Source organism: Spinacia oleracea, chromosome 5, assembly GCF_020520425.1.
Source record: "Spinacia oleracea cultivar Varoflay chromosome 5, BTI_SOV_V1, whole genome shotgun sequence".
In the NCBI taxonomy this organism is placed as follows: Eukaryota; Viridiplantae; Streptophyta; class Magnoliopsida; order Caryophyllales; family Amaranthaceae; genus Spinacia; species Spinacia oleracea.
This window is the reverse complement of record NC_079491.1, coordinates 52,728,346-52,735,299: the sequence shown is the minus strand read 5'-3', so window position 1 is coordinate 52,735,299 and position 6,954 is coordinate 52,728,346.

Below are 6,954 nucleotides of genomic sequence, written 5' to 3'. Positions count from 1 at the left end.
TCTTCAATGATTTTAGGATCTTGGAATCATTTTATTCACACCTGCCGGAACACATAACTTGAATAAAATGCTTAATAAACATTGAATTATGCATGTATGCTAGAATTTAAGTTTATTAAGAGAAACTGTGAATGGTTATTTATTTGTTTATTCTTTTCAATTGTAGTTTTTAATATGGCAAACAACAATTCATTCAACATTCGATCAATTCTCGAAAAGGAGAAGTTGAACGGGAAAAACTTCCTTGACTGGCAAAGGAACTTGCAAATAGTTCTTATGCAGGAAGAAAAGGAGTATGTCCTAGATGAGGCGATGCCCGAAGCCGCAGGCGACGGGGTCACTCAGGCAGCCCTCAATCGTTGGATTAATGCCAACACGGATGTGAAATGTCTAATGCTCGCCACCATGAGTGCGGATCTGCAGAAAACGTTCATCAACTCAGATGCTTTCACAATCATCAGTGAGTTGAAGAACATGTTCCAAGATCTGGCTCGAGTCGAAAGATTTGAGACACATAGGCAAATTCTTGAGACCAATCTTAAGAAAGGCGAGCCCGTAAGTCCACATGTTCTCAAAATGATTGGACTCATTGAGAATATGAGTCGGCTGGATCAGCAATTTTCTCAGGAAATGGCTATAGACACCATCCTCCATTCTCTTCATAGCGGGTATGATCAGTTCAAACTGAACTACAGTATGAATAGTCTGGACAAAACGCTCACTGAGCTTCACGGTATGCTGAAGACCGCTGAAAAGACGCTCAAAAGTGATAAGCAGGATGTGCTTATGGTGCGTGGGGGCAAGTTCAAGAAATCTGGAAAGAAGAGGAATGCTAAGAAAGGTGGCGACAAGGCCAGCCCAACTAAGCAAACTGGCGCCAAATCTGTAAAGAGGAAGGTCAGTCAACCCACTTCTGAATCCGAATGCTTCTACTGCAAGAAGAAGGGGCATTGGAAGAGAGATTGCTTGAAGCTAAAGGAAGATCAGAAGAACGGAACAGTCGTTCCATCTTCAGGTATTTTCGTTATAGACTGTATACTTGCTAATTCAACTTCTTGGGTATTAGATACAGGTTGTGGCTCACACTTATGTTCCAATCCACAGGGACTAAGAAGAAGTAGAAAGTTAAGCAAGGGTGAAGTCGACCTACGAGTAGGAAATGGAGCACGGATTGCTGCATTAGCTGTAGGAACTTACTTTTTGTCGTTGCCTTCCGGGCTAGTTTTGGAACTGGAAGATTGTTTCCATGTTCCAAGTCTTACTAAAAACATCATTTCAGTTTCTTGCCTAGATGCTAAGGGATTTTCCTTTTTAATAAAAGACAATAGTTGTTCGTTTTATTTTAAAGAGATGTTTTATGGATCTGCTAGATTAGTCAATGGACTTTATTTATTAGATCACGACAAACAAGTATATAACATAAATACCAAAAAGGCCAAAAAGAATGATTCAGATCTCACCTATCTGTGGCATTGTCGATTAGGCCATATAAACTTGAAACGCTTAGAAAGACTTCAAAAGGAAGGAATTCTAGAACCATTTGACTTAGAGGAATATGGTAAATGCGAATCATGTTTACTTGGCAAAATGACAAAGCAACCTTTCTCTAAAGTTGGAGAAAGAGCAAATGAACTATTGGGTTTAATCCATACAGATGTATGTGGACCAATGAGTACAAATGCTAGAGGTGGTTTCAGCTACTTTATCACTTTCACTGATGACTTCAGTAGATATGGTTATGTCTACCTAATGAAGCATAAGTCTGAATCCTTTGACAAATTCAAGGAATTTCAGAGTGAAGTAGAGAATCAATTAGGCAAGAAGATAAAGGCACTGCGGTATGATAGAGGCGGTGAATATCTGAGCTATGAATTTGACGACCATCTGAAAGAATGTGGAATTCTATCAGAATTGACTCCTCCTGGAACACCACAATGGAACGGTGTGTCGGAACGGAGGAACAGAACCTTGCTAGACATGGTCAGGTCAATGATGGGTCAGGCCGAACTTCCATTAGAATTTTGGGGACATGCACTAAATACAGCTGCACTCACTATAAATAGAGCTCCGTCTAAAGCTGTCGAAAAGACTCCATACGAGTTATGGTTTGGAAAGCCTCCAAATGTGTCTTTTCTTAAGATTTGGGGATGTGAAGTATACGTCAAACGATTAATTTCAGACAAAATTCATCCAAAATCTGACAAATGTATCCTTGTGGGCTATCCAAAGGAAACAAATGGGTATTACTTCTACAATACATCTGAGAACAAGGTATTTGTTGCTCGAGATGGTGTCTTTTTGGAGAAAGATCACATTTCCAAAATGACAAGTGGGAGAAAAGTAGACCTCGAAGAAATTCGAGTCGAACAACAAACTTTAGAGAATGCTCAAGATGACATTCAGGATGAAACTCAGAGATCTTTAGAAGAATCTGGTGAGAATCATGGTCAATCTAGAAATGTTACCCCGCGTAGATCGCAAAGATATAGATCTCAACCGGAAAGGTACTTAGGTATTTTGACGAACGAGAGCTATGACGTTCTATTACTTGAAAGTGATGAACCTGCGACTTACAAACAAGCTATGACGAGCCCTAGCTCCAAGCAGTGGCAAGAAGCCATGCAATCTGAATTAGACTCCATGTCTGAAAACCAAGTATGGGATTTGGTCGATTTGCCAGATGGCTACCAAGCCATTGGAAGCAAATGGGTTTTCAAACTGAAAAAGGACAAGGATGGGAAACTTGAAGTTTTCAAAGCTAGATTGGTTGCAAAAGGTTACAGGCAAGTCCACGGTGTGGATTATGATGAAACCTTTTCACCAGTTGCAATGCTAAAGTCTATTCGGATAATGTTAGCAATCGCTGCATATTACGATTATGAAATATGTCAGATGGATGTCAAAACTGCTTTCTTAAACGGCGTTTTAACAGAAACTGTGTTTATGACACAGCCTGAAGGTTTTGAGGATCCAAAGAATGCTAAAAAGGTATGCAAGCTAAAGAAGTCAATCTACGGATTGAAGCAGGCATCCAGGAGCTGGAATATACGTTTTGATGAAGCAGTCAGTGACTTTGGTTTCATCAAGAACGCAGACGAATCTTGTGTATACAAGAAGGTCAGTGGGAGCAAAATTGCTTTCCTAGTATTATATGTCGACGACATATTACTTATCGGAAATGACATTCCTATGTTGAACTCTGTCAAGATTTGGCTTGGGAAAGATGACTTCCTGGTCTATGGTGGAGATGATGAATTAATTGTTAAAGGCTATACGAACGCAAGTTTCCAAACCGACAAAGATGATTTCAGATCACAGTCTGGGTTTGTCTTCTGCCTCAACGGAGGAGCAGTAAGCTGGAAAAGTGCTAAGCAAAGCACCATTGCGGATTCTACAACTGAAGCGGAGTACATTGCTGCACATGAAGCAGCAAAGGAAGCTATATGGCTAAGGAAGTTCATAGGTGAACTTGGTGTAGTCCCCTCCATTAAAGGACCAATAGCCCTGTATTGTGACAATAACGGAGCTATTGCACAGGCAAAGGAGCCTAGACACCACCAGAGAGTCAAGCATGTACTTCGTAGATTTCACCTTCTACGAGAGTTCGTTGAAAGAAAAGAAGTCGAGATAAGCAAAATTGGTACTGATGACAACATATCAGATCCATTAACTAAACCTCTGCCGCAGGCGAAGCACAACTCGCACACTGCAGCTATGGGAATCAAGCATATTGGAGAATGGCTTTGATGTCTCTGTTTAATGTTTTAAAGTTTTAGAGTTTAAATCTTTGTAAAACATTATTGGTTAATCATTCACAATAAATGAAAAGAATTCATTTTTCCATTTAATTTGTGGTTTATTAAATGATGAGTCCCTTCAATTTGACGATATATTCAAGATAGACTGTCAGGACCAGTCCTGTGACTAAGAAATGTCTATCAAGTGAACTTGAATGTCAAAGGTTGAAAATGGTCCCTAGTCGGAGTTTTCTATAAAATTGGACGCATAGAAAACGTTAGACGATTAGAATGCAAGATGACTAGTAGTTCTGTTTCTTGAACTATGTGGACATGGCAATGTCATAATCATTTGCATAGATACTTACTTTGGGAAGACTAGTATCGGACAAGACCTATGAAACTTTACTGTAAGAGATGAGAATCTGTCATAAGTAAATTTCATTAAAATTATTAGACACTAAATCCTCAATACCTGAGTGATTTGAGATTACTTGTTTGAGAACTGGTTGCTTTGACGTTGACCAACCGTCGCACCGTAAAAGGAGGCTATAAAGGCAACGCTCAGGTAATCACCTATCAAACGAAGTCTAATCTCAAGATCGCAAGATTGGGATTGTCCTCCCATAAATCGGGATGAGATGCTTAAAAGTTGTACAAGGCCACTCGGAGAGCTAGAAACTGTGAAATGCATGGCCGTGCTCGGATGAATCATAGGCTATGATTATCTGTCTATTTGATCAGTTGAACTCTGAAACCGAGAAACACCTCTGGACATAATAAGGATGACAACTCTTACCTTATGTTCAAGAGCAAGCATCGAGCGACAAAGGAATTAGGAAATGCACACTTGTCCCTAAGGACAAGTGGGAGACTGAAGGAAATAATGCCCTTGGTCCAAGTATGCATTCTATGTTAAGTCTAATAAATGCGGTTCAGTATTAATTAACAAGTTAATAATTCAGTGAGATCAAGTGAGCTGAATGCCTAGCTAGAGGCCGCTTCAGTTCAAGTGGAATTAATGATATTAATCCACAGCTTACTCTTGACTGAACCCGTAGGGTCACACAAATAGTACGTAAACGGATCAAGTATTTGATGGCATTAAATACTCCATCTATGGATATTCGGAATCGACGGATCTTGGTTTCAGTGGGAGCTGAGATCGTCACAGGCAAGAAATGAATACTCCGGAAACGATGATATTGCCGGAAACAGAAATATGGATCGTATCGGAAATATAAATATTATCCAAGTCGTAGATGTTGCCGGAAACGGAAACATGGTACGTATCGGAAAATATTATCGGAAATGGAAATATTGCCGGAATCGGAAATATTGCCGGAAACGGAAATATTGTCAGAATCGGAAATATTATCGGAATCGGAAAATAATTCCGGAAACGGAAATATTAAATATTTGTTCGAAACGGAAATTAATTCCGGAATCGGAAATATTAAATGTTGTTCGTATCGGAAATGAATTCCGGAATCGGGAATTTAATCGGAAGTGTATCGTACGAATTAGCATCGGACAAGGCCCGCTAGACGAAGGCCCAGCACGAAGCCAGGCCATCGCCCAGCGAGCCGCACGTAACGCACGCCTCGACCAGGCCCAGCGCAAGGCCAGGCCCAGCCAAGGGCGCGCGCGCGCACGCAACACCGCACATGGGCTGTGCGCTTGTCGTGGGCCGCAAGGCCTGCGCGGGTGCACGGCTTGTGCGATGCGTATGCCGGAAATCCTAATTCTATTGGGATTCGTGCGAAGATTAAAATCCTAATCTTATTAGAATTGCTTTGTTATTTAGAGTCCTAATAAAGTTCTAATTAACAAATCCAGATCCTAGTAGGATTACAATTCCTTTTCCATACCTCTATAAATAAGGGCCTATGGGTCATTATTTATACATAAGTTTTCAAGTATTCAAAACTAGGATTTTTAAGCAGAAAAATCAGCCATAACTCTTGCCCATTTTAGCCGAAAATAATAGTACCTTAAGGGCGATTCTAGTTGGTCAATCTTAAGGCGGATCCGGACGTGAAGTGGACTATCTACGGAGGGACGACACTTGGAGTCCTAAAGACTTGTTCTTATTCGGTTCGGGCGCAGCTAGGGAAGGCACGCAACAAAGAGTATGCATCTAAATTATGCTATATGATTATGTGTAAATAATATGTATTCCTGGCTTAATGGTTTTTTCCGCATGATTTATGAATTGTCATATGTATCATAACCTAACAGTACGAGCTTTCCGGCAAGACTCCCCCATTGTTCATACTCAAGGTATATACGTTCCAAGAGTTTTGAAGCTTGTTCCAGTTGCACTTTACGTTTATTAATATTTTAATAAAGGCGAACTCAAGACTCGACAACATGCATACATACAATTAATAAACGACAACCAAAACAATCTTATTTTAATGCTTTAAGACTTGTGACCAACCAAGCAAGACACTTGTGATATTACTACCATGCTCCTCCTCACCAAAGTGAGACTCCACATCATGCATATTAACATGAGGGTTGTGCCCTTGCACGACAAATCCTAATTCATTTCATACATAATATTCCCAACTGAACCCTACATGTGCGGTGGCTTACGTGAGCTAACCCTTCACATGTGGTAAAATAAGTAGTACAACGAGGTATAAATAAATGGCTCAAAGTATGCTAGACATCCCGTACAATAGCATACAAATAATTAATCCATCCCTTGCATGTGAATTGAACCATACATGCATAAATATTGAACAACATGATTGACAATGAAATCCATACTCATAATAATTTCAACATGCTTGTTCAACAATTAATTCAATAAATCCAACATCACAAAACACATGCTCGTTCACCAAAATAAACATGATTTCACATAATGTAATTCACATAATCAACAATCATGTAATGTCATTGACAAAAAGGTGTGGTCGCCCTAGACTTGTACGTACCTTGAATACCTAAGCGTAGGGGCCACTTTGCAATAACGAGCACTCAACTAGAAATCACCTCCTATCATCAAAATAATGAAACTTAAATTATTTCCATGTTCATTAAATTTCCAGCAACTTTATAAAATTTAAAACTTCCTTTAGACTTTAGAATTCAATCGTTTTTCAATAATAAAGTCGTCTCAATTTGCAAAATCAATCCCTAGTACAAAACATACTTTTTCCACCTTTAAAATCAATAAAAATCAACACTTTAAACCTTTATTCAA